Source organism: Saimiri boliviensis, chromosome 13, assembly GCF_048565385.1.
Source record: "Saimiri boliviensis isolate mSaiBol1 chromosome 13, mSaiBol1.pri, whole genome shotgun sequence".
NCBI lineage: Eukaryota > Metazoa > Chordata > Mammalia > Primates > Cebidae > Saimiri > Saimiri boliviensis.
In genome coordinates, this window is record NC_133461.1 from 45,142,201 (window position 1) to 45,157,830 (window position 15,630).

Below are 15,630 nucleotides of genomic sequence, written 5' to 3' on the forward strand. Positions count from 1 at the left end.
CTGTAGTTCCCATAATCTCCATGTATCGTGGGAAGGACCCAGTAGGAGATAATTGAATCCCGGGGGTGGTTATCTCCCTGCTGTTCTCATAAGAGTAAGTGAGTTCTCATGAGATCTGATGGTTTTATCAGGTGCATTTCCTCCGCTTTGCTCTGACTTCTCTCTTCTACCACCACGTGAAGGACATATTTGCTTCCCCTTCCACCATAATTGTAAGTTTCCTGAGGTCTCCCCAGCCATGCTGAACTGTGAGTCAATTAGACCTTTTTCCTTTATAAATTACCCAGTCTCAAGTATATCTTTATTAGCAGCATGAGAACAGACAAATACACTGACTGACTAAAAAGAGAAGCAGAACCCACACAAATCAGAGGCATTCGGGTGTGGTTCCAGTTATTATTGTGAAGAAAACAAAATATTTAACTTTTGAAGGCAAGATCTCATCCTTTGTGCAAAGTACAGAGGGTCTTACTCTAGGAACTCAGTGCTGGCCTCCTTTCCTCTCATTCTATTCAGTTAATTAGAACCCTTTCTCTAGCCTACCCTCACACCTCCCTGCCCTTCCATAGCCTGGCCTAGCTCCATTCATTCATTTAGTCATGCATGCTGCATTCACTCTGCAAATATTTCGTGCACATCCTTTATGCAATAGGTCTTTGCTTGATACTTAATGAAAAATCTATAGTCCCTACCCTCAGGAGGGTTTAAAGTCTAGTGGAAACCACAGAAAATAAAAGTGATTATACTATAATATAGTAAATGCCTCAGTAGAGGTAAGTGTTTACAGGTTGAATTTTATTTTGGGGGGAAATAGGGAAAGATTCCTTTGAATATTTCCTGTTTTTCTTTTTTTGAGACAGGATCTCTATTACCCAGACTGCAGTGCAGCAATGAGATCACTGCTCACTGTAGCCTTGACCTCCTGGGCTCAATTGAACTTCCTGCCTTAACCTCCCAAATAACTGGGAATACAGGTATGTGCCACCATGCCTGGTTAATTATTATTATTATTTTAATATATATTTTATAGCACTTTAGGTTTTGGGGTACATGTGCAGATCACGCAGGATTGTTGCATAGGTATATACATGGCAATGTGCTTTGGTGCCTCCATCCCCCTGTCACCTATATCTGGCATTTCTCCCCATGTTATCCCTCCTCAACCTTCCTACTCCCTGCTGTCCCTCTCCTTTTACCCCCGAAAAGATCCTAGTGTGTGATGCTTCCCTCCCTGTGTTCATATGTTCTCATTGTTCAGCACCCACCTATGAGTGATAACATGCAGTGTTTGATTTTCTGTTCTTGTGTCAGTTTGCTGAAAATGATGGTTTCCAGATTCATCCACGTCCCTACAAAGGACATGAACTCATCATTTTTTATGGCTGCATAGTATTCCATGGTGTATATGTGCCACATTTTCCCTGTCCAGTCTATCATTGATGGGCATTTGGGTTGGTTCCAGGTCTTTACTATTGTAAACAGTGCCACAATGAACATACATGTGCATGTGTCTTTATAATAGAATTATTTATAATCCTTCAGATATATACCCAGTAATGGGATTGCTAGGTCAAATGGAATTTCTATTTCTAGGTCCTTGAGGAATTGTCACACTGTCTTCCAAAAAGGTTGAACTAGTTTACACTCCCACCAACAATGTAAAAGTGTTCCTATTTCTCCATATCCTCTCCAGCATCTGTTATCTCCAGGTTTTTTAATGATCACCATTCTAACTGGCATGAGATGGTATCTCAATGTAGTTTTGATTTATATTTCTCTAATGACCAGTGATGATGAGCATTTTTTTTAATGTTTGTTGGTCTCATATATGTCTTCTTTTGAAAAGTGTCTGTTCATATCCATCATCCACTTTTGAATGGGGTTGCATGTTTTTTTTTCTTGTAAATCTGTTTTAGTTCTTTGTAGATTCTGGATATTAGCCCTTTGTCAGATGGGTAGATTGCAAAAATTTTTTTCCCATTCTTTTGGCTGCCAGTTCACTCTGATTGTTTCTTTTGCTGTACAGAACCTCTGGAGTTCAATTAGATCCCATTTGTATATTTTGGCTTTTGTTGCCAGTGCTTTTGGTGTTTTAGTCATGAAGTCCTCCTTGCCTATGCCTATGCCCTGAATGGTTTTGCCTAGGTTTTCTTCTAGGGTTTTTATGGTGTTAAGTCTTATGTTTAAGTCTTTAATCCATATGGAATTAATTTTAGTGTAAGCTGTCAGGAAGGGGTCCAGTTTCTGCTTTCTGCACATTGCTAGCCAGTTTTCCCAACATCATTTATTGAACAGGGAATCCTTTCCCCCATTGCTTGTTTTTATCAGGTTTGTCAAATATCAGATGGTTGTACATGTGTGGTTTTGCCTCTGAGGCCTCTGTTCTGTTCCATCGGTCTATATCTTTGTTTTGGTACCAGTACCATGCTGTTTTGATCACTGTAGCCTTGTAGTATACTTTGAAGTCAAGTAGAGTGATGCCTCCACCTATGTTCTTTTCGCTTAGGATTGTCTTGGCTATGCGGGCTCTCTTTTGGTTCCATATGAAGTTTAAGGTGTTTTTTTTTTCCAATTCTGTGGAGAGGGTCATAGGTAGCTTGATGGGGATAGCACTGAATATATAAATTACTTTGGGCAGTATGGCCTTTTTCACAATATTTATTCTTCCTAACCATGAGCATGTAATGTTTTTCCATCTGTTTGTGGTCCAGATGGGTTCACAGCTGAATTCTACCAGGCATACAAAGAGGAGCTGGTACCACTCCTTCTAAAACTATTCTAAACAATACAAAAAGAGAGAATCCTTTCCAAATCATCTTATGAGACCAACATCATCCTGATACCAAAACCCAGCAGAGACTCAACAAAAGAAGAAAACTTCAGGCCAATATCCATGATGAACATAGACACAAAAATCTTCAATAAAATACTGGCAAACTGATTGCAACACATCAAAAATCTTATCTATCAAGATCAAGCAGGCCTCATCCCAGGGATGCAAGGCTGGTTCAACATATGCAAGTCTATAAATGTAATCTACCACATAAATAGAACCAAAGACAAAAACCACATGGTTACCTCAATAGATGCAGAGAAGGTCTTTGACAAAATTCAACAGCCCTTTATGCTTAAAAAAAATCTCAAGAAACTAGGTATCAATGGAACGTATCACAAAATAATACAAGCTGGCCAGGCGCGGTGGCTCAAGCCTGTAATCCCAGAACTTTGGGAGGCCAAGGCGGGTGGATCACAAGGTCAAGAGATCAAGACCATCCTGGTCAACATGGTGAAACCCCGTCTCTACTAAAAATACAAAAAATTAGCTGGGTATGGTGGCACGTGCCTGTAATCCCAGCTACTCAGGAGGCTGAGGCAGAAGAATTGCCTGAACCCAGGAGGCAGAGGTTGCGGTGAGCCGAGATCGCGCCATTGCACTCCAGCCTGGGTAACAAGAGTGAAACTCTGTCTCAAAATAATAATAATAATAATAATAATAATAATAATAATACAAGCTATTTATGACAAACCCACAGCCAGTATCATACTGAATGGGCAAAAACTGGAAGCATTCCCTTTGAAATCTGGTACTAGGCAAGGATGCCCTCTCTCACCATTCATATTCAATATAGTATTGGAAGTTCTAGCCAGAGTAATCCGGCAAGAAAAAGAAATAAAGATATTTAATTTGGAAAGGAGGAAGTCACATTGTCTAAATTTGCAGACTACATGATTGCATATTTAGAAGACCCCATCGTCTCAGCCCCAAATCTCCTTAAACTGATAAGCAACTTTAGAAAAATCTCAGGATACAAAATCAATGTGCAGAAATCACAAGCATTCCTATACACCAACAACAAACTAAAATAGAGCCAAATCAAGAGTGAACTCCCGTTCACAATTGCTACAAAGAGAATAAAATGCCTTTGAATAAAATTAACAAAGGATGTAAAGGACCTCTTCAAGGAGAACTAAAAACCAATGCTCAAGGAAATAAGAGAGGACACAAACAGATGGAAAAACGTTCCGTGCTAATGGTTGGGAAGAATCAATAAATTTTTTTTTTTTTTTGCAGAGATGGGATCTCACCATGTTGCCCAGGCTGATCTTGAAGGCCTGGGCTCAAGCAATACACCCACTTAGGCTCGTGGGTGAGCAATGGTGTGAACTTGGCTCACCGTAACCTCCATCTCTCAGGTTCAAGCGATTCTCCTGCCTCAGCCTCCCAAGTAGCTGGGATTACAGGTGCCTGCCACCAAACCCAGCTTATTTTGTATTTTTAGTAGAGATGAGGTTTCTCCATGTTGGTCAGGCTGGTCTCGAACTCCTGACCTCAGGTGATCTACCCACCTCGGCCTCCCAAAGTGCTGGAATTTTATTATTATCAATTGAATACAGGTAATCAGAAAAATGATTACCTGTATTCCTCTCAACTCTATAGAGATTATTTTCCAGGTTACTTATCTCCCGGTCCTACACCTACTTAGACACCAACTCTCATGTTTCCTGAACCTCTTAGTTTCCTCCAGTGTTCACTTCTACTTCGTAAGTGAGAGTAGAAGAAAGGAAAGCTACCCTCAAATGTGTGTCCTCAAATAAAGTAGGAAGCTAAGTGACCGCCTAGCATCTCCTTAGACATTGCACTAAAAATTCCTCTGTTCCATTTCTCAATTTGCAATGGCATTAATAGGAATGCTATTTTGTTATTGGTGTAAGGTTAGCCCTAAAGGGTTGGTTGTGTTATGTCTTAAGATGTTTAGGGTTAAGGAAAACACCCAATGCTGTTGTATATTGGTACATGTCATGTCCCAGAAGTGGAAGAGGAAGAGGTAAAAATAAGGAAAATAAAATTATTCTAGCACAAGGCATCTCGACATTTAGAATAGCCATGAGCAGATTTGTGTTCTAGAACCCTGCCTCTGACTGCTGTGCCAGGAAGGGACTAGAAGTTTGTATAACTGGAGAGAAGGGCAACGGTTAAGGCCTGTGTTAGTTTTCTGACGCTGCTGTAACAAATATTCACATAACTAGGAGCTTAAAACAATATAAATTTATTTTCTTATAGTTCTGGAGGTCAGAAGTCTAAAATGGGTCCACAGGACTGAGTTCTTCTGGAAGTTCAAGTGGGAAAATCCATTTCTTTGCCTGTGTAGCTTCTAGGGGCTTCCTGCATTCTATGGGTCATAGCCTCTCACCATTCCTGCCTGTGTTTCTGTTGCTGCCTCTCCTTCTCTCTCTGACTCTGCTCACTTTCTCTTATAAAGACCCTTGTGATTCCATTGAGTCCTTTGAGATGATCCAGAATAATCTCTCCATCTCAGGATCCTTAATCATATCTGCAGTCTTTCTTGCCATGGAAGGTAAAATATTCACAGATTCTGGGGACTAGGATGTGAACACATTTGTGGAAGGACACTAGTCAGTCTACCACAAGGCCTTTGAAATATACAACCAAAAAAAGATATGCAGGTGAATTTCAGAGTTATTCAGGGAGTGGAATTGGGATTTAATGATTGGCTTGTTGTAGACACGAGGTCACAGATGGGGAAGGCTAAGAAAACCCTGTGCTTTCTAACTTGATCAACTGGTAGGGCTGGCATTATTATCTGAGAAAGAATGGGAAGGGGAGAAGCAGGCTGTGGGGAGGGGAGAATTATGAGGTGAATTTTTGACACACTAATTTTGAGATGCCTTGAGAAATCCAAGCAGGGCTGTACCGTTAACAGGTGAATGAACACACTGCTCTATAGCTCAGGAAAGGAATTATAAATCAAAAAAAATACACACATTTGAATATCCTGAGAGGGAGAAAACAAAATAATTGAAGCAATCAAGTAGATGAGTACATGAATTCTCTCAGAGAGGGAATCTAAAATGAGAAGAGGTAAGGTCTAAAGACAGAATAGTATGTGTGTGTCAGTGTGAGTGTATGTGTGTGTGTGTGTGTGTGTGTATACAAATTTATATATATATATATATATATATTTTTTTTTTCTTTTTTCTTTTCTGTTTTGCTTTTTGGAGATAGGGTCTCACTCTGGTGCCAAAGCTGGAGTGCAGTGGTGCCATCAGAGTTCACTGCAACCTTGAACTCCTAGGCTCAAGCAATTCTTCCACATCAGCCTCCTGAGTAGAAAATACCAATATTTTAAGTTCCAGTAAAGCTTTGAAAATTCCAGAGAGACTGAAAATGTGGCTAGTACATCCTACTAGCCCCCGCTCTTTGTCTCCTGTTTCCTTCCCTCTTCTCTGCTCCACAGTTTTAACTCTTCCTTTTAACTACTCATCCTTTCTCTAATCTTGAAGAAAGCACTGATTCTAGATCACACACAACAAATGCTACCACCAGCATGCCTATGAAGAAAGGAACTGGCATCTCCAAGGAGACAGAAAGAAGGGACAAAATAAGTAAGTGTCCAGAAGATGAATGTGCATCAGCTGAGGAGGTGAATGCCAGTGAGGGGCTGAGAAGCTCTTTTCTCTTCCTGCCTTCTCCCCTCTCTTCAACACTGTGCCCCTTATAGGACCCATCAAAAACCATCAGAAAATGAGAAGAAAGGGACAAGTAAAACATCTGGCCATTCCCATGAGCAGGAAGGTAGAAGTGATCGAAGTCCTGCTGGGCATTCCTCTTGGTGGTGTGGGGTTGTCACAGATCTGACACAGGCAAAGCTGAGACTGCTTCCGTACATCATGGGGGGTAAGCTTATAGACATGGGCTCTGCATGTTCGCCATATCAGCACATCCTCTATGTTGAGTTTCACAGCGTTTAGGAATGTGGGTTGGAAGTCTTTGGGCCTAGGAGGCGAAGGGATGTGGCAGGTACCTGAGAGGGCAATGGCTCCAGGACAGTAGGTGAGAAGACACAGTCACTCACATTGTTTCACGGGGCTCTGGAAAATCTGCAGTCAGATTCAGACCATGGCTTGGACTCACATCTAGTAGGCTACCCCACTGTCTTCATTATATGCACAGCTATACATCACACTACCAGCAACAGCAGCCCCCAAAGCATCACAGTATGAAAGAGGAAAAGCAGTTTTTAAACTCTTACTATTTAGAAGTGCTTGCTCTAGACCAGGATTAACACAGATTACTGGGCGGAGTGGGAAAGTGTGTGTCACAGTGACTGCTTTGTTTAAGAGAAGGGGCTGTCAGAGGGTTCTTTTCACCAGCACTAAATTCTCCTCCAGTGGCTCCCTTGTTGCACCTGTTGGGTCTCCAGCATGGTCTCTCGGGGTTCCTCAACCTTGAGTGCCGTTAGAAGCAAGGAGAGAGCTTATAAAATGAAAATCAAAACAAAAAACAGATGCCTGTGCCCTGCTACAAACCAGTTGGATATCAGGATCCCTGAGAATCTGGTCCAGGCTTTTTTTTTTTTGCCCCCTTAAATGTCTCCAATATGCAGCCAGAGTGAAGAGTCACTCATAACCTCGAGAACAAATCCTGAGTGGTACAACTGCTGGTGAGTAAGCTTCAGCCAGGAGCAGGCTGATTTCTGTTTTGACAGCATTTAGAAATACTGACTGCTACATCACTCATCTAAGAGCAAACTCCAAACCACCACAAGATTCCGAAGTACCTTGGCCAGCAATTCACATCAAAACCCGACTATGCCTTCTCTCCTCCTGGAGTAAGCAAATACAGGCCTTCTAGAGAACAGAGATGTTAAGGGATTCTCTCTCTCTAAAACAAAAGAATGAACACATTCATGAGACATTTCCCTGATGTTTTTATAAACACGGAAACCAATTACTTGGTTTCTATTTACCATGTTTATCACCTAAGAAAAAAGGAAGAAAAAAACTCAGTCAGAGTTCCAAACTTGGCTCCACAACTTATGCTGTGACATGTACATGAGACATGGCCTCCCAGAATCTATTTCCTGGCCTCTAAAGAAGGCACAGGGATACCCACCTAAAAGTACACTGCAGTGACCTAGGGCACAAAGTTGGCATCTTTGCCCTACTTAAGTAAAAATGTAAGAGAAAATTAAGACTAAGCTCTTGCCTCCAGAAACCTCTAATTTCAATAGAAAACGAAAAAAAAATTATGAAATGTGTAAGCCCACTAAAAAGTCATTGACTTTCCGTTAATTGTCAGAATGGTTGCAGAAACAATATTTGGTGAGTGAATTCAGAGAAAGAAGAGTACAACTAATTTCAGGCTCTTAACCAGGAACATTTACAGAGAAGGATGGATTGGCTGAGTTCTAAAGTTTAGACAGGATTTGGGGTTGCCAAGAGGAGAGAAGGGCTTTACTGATAAAGGAACCCAAAGAATCAATGCAAAGGGCTATTATTGAGTAAAAGGCCGATTTTACTCTGTTCATTCTTTATTCCCTGATAAATTCTTCTGGAACAGCCTCCTCTCAGCTGTATGTTCTCTTCCTTCAACAAAATCCAGTCTCTTACCATATTCTTTTTCACATCACTATTCTTTTTAGTTGGCCTACCTGGGTCACCCCTAAAGCGAACCAGCCAGGCCTCAGTATATGGCAATGGTATGTGTGAAAAGCAATGAGATCATGTTGTTCTTTGCCCCTCAAGGGCAGTTTCAGGCACTTCCTTTGGAAGGAGGTGTTGTGCCCATGCCTTTGTACTCCAGATCACTGTCTTAGCACAGAGGATTTCAGCCCTTTGTAATTTCCTACGTACCCTCAGCAGCCAACAGCAGCATGCCGCTTCACAAAACAGTGATGGTGATCCATCTCTTGAATTTGTAATCCCTCTATATTTTGTCACTGATTGTGAAGAGCTTTGTGATGCAAAATATACAATATAAAATGATTTGGGAATGAATACAGCTTTTGCACTTGCCTGCGGATTTCCTTCTTCCAGCCCTTCCTCCTTCCTAATTTTATACAGATGAGAAACTAAGACCTGAAGCAAGACTCTCCCTTGTTTGCACTCTGTCAGGTTAGAATAAAGCAAATGAAGCCCACCTCTCAGGCCAAATCTAGACACTCCCTTTCCAAGGGTCGACTGTGATGAAACTCAAGGTGTGCTTTGCAGGGCCAAGTACTTCTCTCCTTGAAATGTCAATCCCTGTGCACAACAAGGAAATTTTAGCCCATTATGTTTCTGATTCATTTGCACTTAACTCATCAAGATATTGTTTTGTATGAGCTGTTTGATGTCTGAAGCATCTTATGAGCCTTTTTACGACCCTTTTATCTGAGAAACTGGGAATTATATCTAGCCAAGAATAAACAGAGCTCAAAGGTTCGAACTCAGCTCAAAACATGGAACCCTTACTTAGGCAATGGCTAAATAGTCTGCTCTTTCTGGGTTTTGCTGTATTTAATTGGAAAAGGACTCAGAGGAGTATAAGACGAGGAAAAGCTAACAATGATTTGAAAATGCTTTGCTTCAGTCCTGGTGGATGCTATCATTTGTTCTATATTAATTAGCATGGAAAAATATATCGTCTTTGGGATCCAGCCTGTTTGCAAAAGCTGCAAACATAAGACTATTTTGAAGGGAGACAGTGATAAGCAGATTTCATTTTGTTGTTGTTTCCTGAGCAGTGGTTCTTAATCAGATGAATGAACTTGTTTGTACTAGTTAACTTTGCTGGAGTTTAGGAGTTGTATTTAAAACAGATTTTATCCTACAGTGATATTAATTTGATAGGATCCCTGATCTGTAAACCATTGGTTATCTTGGTCTCTCCTGATAAGGAAAAAAAGTGCCGAGGATTTCCAGTTGGTGAGCACATTTGGGCAGAATCTTTCACACGTCACAAATTGCAGATGGGAGGCAGTGATCTCGAACATGCAGTCACATTGCGTGACCATCTGACACCTTCCATTTAGAAAAATAATACTTTCCTCCCAGCATACGCTCCCTGCTGCAACCAGCACCAAAAATTATGCCTGGGAGAGCCGTTCCTCCTAGACCAGGGTCTTAAATATTTCTTAGGCAGCTTTTAAAAGATTCATACTGCAGCAGCACCTAGCTCACACCCTAGTCACCCATAGAAAAATCCCAAAAAGGCAGCTTCTCTATGATGCTGCTGATAACAAAAACATCCACAAAGAACAAAAGGGGTGGGGGTGGGGGAACTGGAAGGAAACAGGAAAATTACACTAGACACAGTTGTAAGGTGATTTATTCTTGTCTTCTGTGTGATTCAAGCATATTCACGTTAAAGTCAATGGACTTCTTTGTCGGCTCATTTCTAAGCCACTTCACAGTGGCATGGAATTTCGCAGTCCCCAGGAGAGGGACCGGCATCCCTGGGATTGTATATAACTTGCTCATCCGCCAGTATTCTGCACTAACCCTTGCTCATTTAAGACAAGGAAGAGCATCTCTGCCTTGCCTCCTCTCCTGTACATTTAATGACCCCTGGCAACAGTAACGGCAGTGATTTCCAACAGACATGTTCAAGCAAAGAGATTTTTAACCAGAAATTCAGAATTCTGATAGTATGTCCAAATGGGCAAAGCTTATTTGCTGATTAACAAAAGCCATGGCAAATTTGTATCCAGTCTCTATACATACATACACACATGTACAAACACTCCCACACACACCTAAGGTTGCACTATGACCCTCTGTGCATATGCATGCCCACACATACCACACACACACACACACACACACACACACACACACAAAGTGCAACTGACTTTCCCCGTTTTTTATTCCAGAGTGAAACTAAACACACTTTTATGACTTGCTAGGTTGTCAATATCCATCTTATAAGAATGAAGAGGGCCTGAGTAGCTGCTGTACTAGGAGAATGGACTCAAAACTGTTTTCTTAGAATTTTGCAGATATGGGATGGGGGGAAGGGGTATTTTATCCAGGATCATAGAACAAAGGTGGTTAAAACACTCAACCACCTGCTTTAAAAAATACTATCTTCTTCTCATTTTCACACTGCCCTAGGTTTCGGGGGACTTCCCAACAGCAGCATGTGAATAGTTTTAGGGTTGTATATATCAGGATCTCATCACAATGTTAAAAAAAGAAAGAATATTTTTAAAAATTAAAACCAATGTGGTACTTACATGATTGATATCCTATTCTCTTTTCTTATAGAATAGGAATGCAGACAGCTTGATAATTCTACTAATAATAACACAATCCTTTCTTTTCATAAGGAAGGAAAAGTGCTTGAAAAGTTGCCATATCAGAGAGGAAGGCAAGAGGGTTTTTTTTCTCAAGAAAGTTTGAGTGTCCACTTCGGTAGGAATTCACTTATTTTCCTGAAGCTCTTTAAAAACATCAGGGCAACAGCCATTTGTAAAATCAACTCCACTTCTGTACCTACAGGACAAGAACAGCAAGTGCAGGACTTTAAAAAGAAAAAAAAAAGAAGAACAAGAACATGCTGATTTGAGCAGGGTTGCTCCAAAATCATTCATCCCTCTGTAGGTATTTGTGCAAATATTTTAGTCCATTGTTTTCTCTAGATCTTTGATTGATAAGATCTACAAGGATGATACCTTCTGTCTTAGGAGTGCTCTCTCTTTCTGCCCTTGTATCTATATGTACATGAATATTAAAATATATACATATATGTTTGTGGACATGCGAGAAATTTAATCAGGTTATCATGTGAAATATCAAATGATAAAGCTTCCCCGTACTACAGTCTGTCCATAGGATCCACACATGCCATAGCTTGCTAATAGGTTTGATCAGTGCTTGACTACCCGATGGTTTCTTTAGGTATCACTTGCAGGTGTAACCTCAATCCATTTATCTCCCAGATACCTATGCATCTTTATACCATAACTTTAACCTCATCACTAACTCAATAACAAGGTACATTGTATTAGTCAGATAAACTAAACAAACAAAATGTCTGATTCCTAAAAGCTCCAGATTATTAAAGAAGCAAGAATTTGGGCCTGAACTATTGTTTATATTATCCAGACAACAGCTAATTTGATATTGAACTTGGGAGATCTAGTATAACTGGGGAGATAATCATGAAAAGTCATGATTATTGATCAATTATCATATACCAGGCATAGTTTTAAATATTTTTAATGTATTTAAGGAAGGCACTGTTATCTACCTTCATTTACACAGAGAAATTAAGTAATTACTCAAGCTAGTATGGCTAATGAGTAGTAGGGCCCCTATCGGCACTGGCAGATCAACACTACTCCCCATACTCGCCATACTCTGTGAAATGTCAGCTGCTTCCTATGACTTCTGCTCTAGGAATCTTCAGCTTTCTGTACCTGGAAGGGCTGCCTTTCCACGTACAACTCTAATCAGAAGTAAACTACATGGGACAGAAGATATTTCTTACACTAGTTAGAGGGAGGTGGCAGTATATTTGGGCTAGATTAAAGAGAAAAGCATTTTGTGTTGAGAATGATAGAACAGAAGAATGAAGAAATCTTGGTTCTAATGGCATCACTCACCCAAACCTGAAAGCTCTCACCCTTTGGGTATGTAGATATGAGACAAAATAAGTGTCCTTATTATCACTCGGTATTTTGTTGTTGTTGTTGTTGTGTCACAGTATTGCACTATTAAGTGTGACGTTGTACAGCCCATTGAATACTTGCAAAACGACATTAACGTCATCAATGTAATATTTGTTAATTCCCACATAAAGAGATGTCAATATTTTTGCCTAGTACCTATTAACTATCATGATGTGTTAAGTGGTAAAAGAAGTTATATATAAGAGATTTTAACCACAAGAAAAAATAAAATATTAAATAAATGTTAATGGGTACATTTATAGTTAGAAAAACTTAGTGCTACCCCTAGATTCAGTCTTTTATGTGTATCCTAAACTATAAAATTTGGTTTGTGTGACTCAAAATTCATCAAAATTTTCCAGCAATATATCTTGAGGAGTAGAAAAGAGTAACATTTATACAGGAATTACCATCGGATGTATTTGCTAAATCAGAGATGAAATATCTTAACCAATCTGTAATGTCTCTCAAAATTAAAAAAGATAACTAATATAGACTAAAAAAAGAAATGTAGACTAATCACTTGTCAAATTTTATTTTTAATTGCAACCCTTTTGCGGTGGCTTTTTAAATAGACCCCATACAACATTCTATAACCTTCTCTTCAATTTCTTCAAAGACCGTCAAGCACAAATCTCTTAGTATTAAATTGAATAGATGGCAAACAGAAACTTTGGCTGGATATTTTGCTGCTTCTTCTGTGGTAAGAAAAGGGAACGTTCACCAGCACTCATTCAACAAATACATAAATGGAGTCCCTTATATGTGACAGACACTGATCTAGGGACACAACAGTAAATGTAACAGGCAGAACTCCCTGTGCTTTGGAGCACACACTCTAGAGGAAGGAATGCAGACAATTATCAAACAAAAATAAAAAACCAAAGTGACATAATGAGTGGTATAAAGGAAAATAAAGTAGAAAGGGATGGGGAGTTTGTGATTTTAGATGGTCACCAGCAATGTCACATGGATAATGACGTGAGGGAGGTCAGGGGTCAAGCCTTGTGAATGGCTAAGAAAGGGTATTACCAGCAGTAGGACAGAGCGAATGCAAAGGCCCTGAGACCACAGCATACACAACATTTTCAAGAATCAGCAAAAAGGCTGCTGGAGCAGAATGAGCAAGGGAGAGAGCTGGTAGCTGGAAGTGAGGTCCTTGAAAAAAGTGGGAGAGCCTGAGGAGGGCAACCCTCAAAGGCTTTTGAGATAAACCTGGTTCTCACTCCTAGTGTTTGTACCAAAATACACACTTCTTGAGTCAATATTCTGCTTCCTCTCAATTAATCAACTAAATATAACTATTATTCTGCTCCCCTCTCAACTAATCAACTGAAGATAGCTAATCAACTAAACATACATTCTTAGCTAAAAATGTTGTGCCAGTCCTTTTCACGTGTCATCTTCATGTAGAACTCTAGTTTGAAAAGGTTTTAACATGCTTTATCTCAAGTGGGCCATGGTTAACATCCATATTTTACACGCAAGGAAACTAAGTCTCAGAGACACTGTTTTAGTATGTTTGTGCTGCTATAGCAAAATACCTGAGCCTGCGTAATTTATACACAAAATAAATTTATTTTCCCACAGCCTGGAGGCTGGAAAGTCCAAGATCAAGGCACCTGTAGGTTTTATTATCTGGTGAGGAACGAGGATTACATTCTCTGGAGAGAGAACTCTCTGTCCTCACATGGCAGAAAGCAGGCAGATAAAAGGGTCAACTGCTGGATGAAGCCTCTTTTTTTTTTTTTTTTTTTGAGACGGAGTTTTGCTCTTACTGTCCAAGCTAGAGTGCAATGGCACAATCTGGGCTCACCACAACCTCCGCCTCCCAGATTCAAGCGATTCTCCGGCCTCAGCAGCTCCAGTAGCTGGGATTATGGGCATGTACCACCACGCCCCACTAATTTTGTATTTTCAGTACAGATTGGGTTTCTCCATGTTGGTCAGGCTGGTCTCAAACTCTCAACCTCAGGTGATTTGCCCTCCTCAACCTCCCAAAGTGCTGGGATTGCAGACGTGAGTCACTGGTGAAGCCTCTTTCTAAAGAACTGAATCTCATTTATGAGGAAGAAGCCCTCAGGACGTCATCATGTCTTAAAGCCCCACCTCTTAATATCATCACATTGGCAACATCTGAATTTCCGAGGGGACACATTCAAACCATACCAAACCCAGTCTGACTTTACTAAATCTTATGGTAGTAAATGGCAAAGGTGCTTTGGGTTTGGTGCTTGACCCTCCAGCCACACTCCCAAAAATTCTCAAAACACTAAGCTTCATTGCCTAGGTCCTGACTAACAGTGGCATTTTGGTTCATGGGAAACGGAAAACAAAATTTTTCTCTTCTCCACGAAATGTAAGTTCCTTTCACAATTTGGTGAGACAGACTGTTTCAAGAAAAATAAACAATTCTGTCATTAGAAACTACTGTTATTCATTAAATTTATCTTCAGAAAATGTTGGCAAATGTGAAGGTTTTGTTTTAAAATATCCCAAATAATGACAGTATACCTAATCATGTGATTGTATACTAAAGTCATTTTCTTATGGGTTTTTATCAAAAATACTGAAATCTTATCTAAAAAAAATTTTGCCCTTCACTGTATGTTGCAATCATGAAACACTAGTGATTACAAACCGTTTCTCTTTTGAGGAATAACTATCGAAAATACCTGAAGATGACTGGGTAATCATTTTATTATGTTTGAATAATTCTTATATTTGCAGATTCCATATCAAGTACAATTTTTTAAATGGGGATTTGCCTATATAATATTACTTAGCCCAATCCTCAATTTAAAAAAATAAAATTTTACATTTATATATATATACATAATCTATATCTGAGCATTATGTATGACATATAAAATAAATATATATATGAGAAAATACATATAAGAGCATTATTATACATGTAAAAGCATATCTGTGTGTAGAAACATATCCATAGATGGACCTATACATCTATTCACCTATGGATTTATAAATATGTAAGGGTAAGCATTCAAAATTATACATCTATAGATCTATTCATATAGTTCTACAGATTGATCTATAAATAGAGAGAAGCATTTAGAAATCACTATCTTCTATTACCAAAATATCCTTACCTGGACAATGTAACACACACATGCACACAGGAAGAGCATAAGCTAAGAATAATGAATGTTTC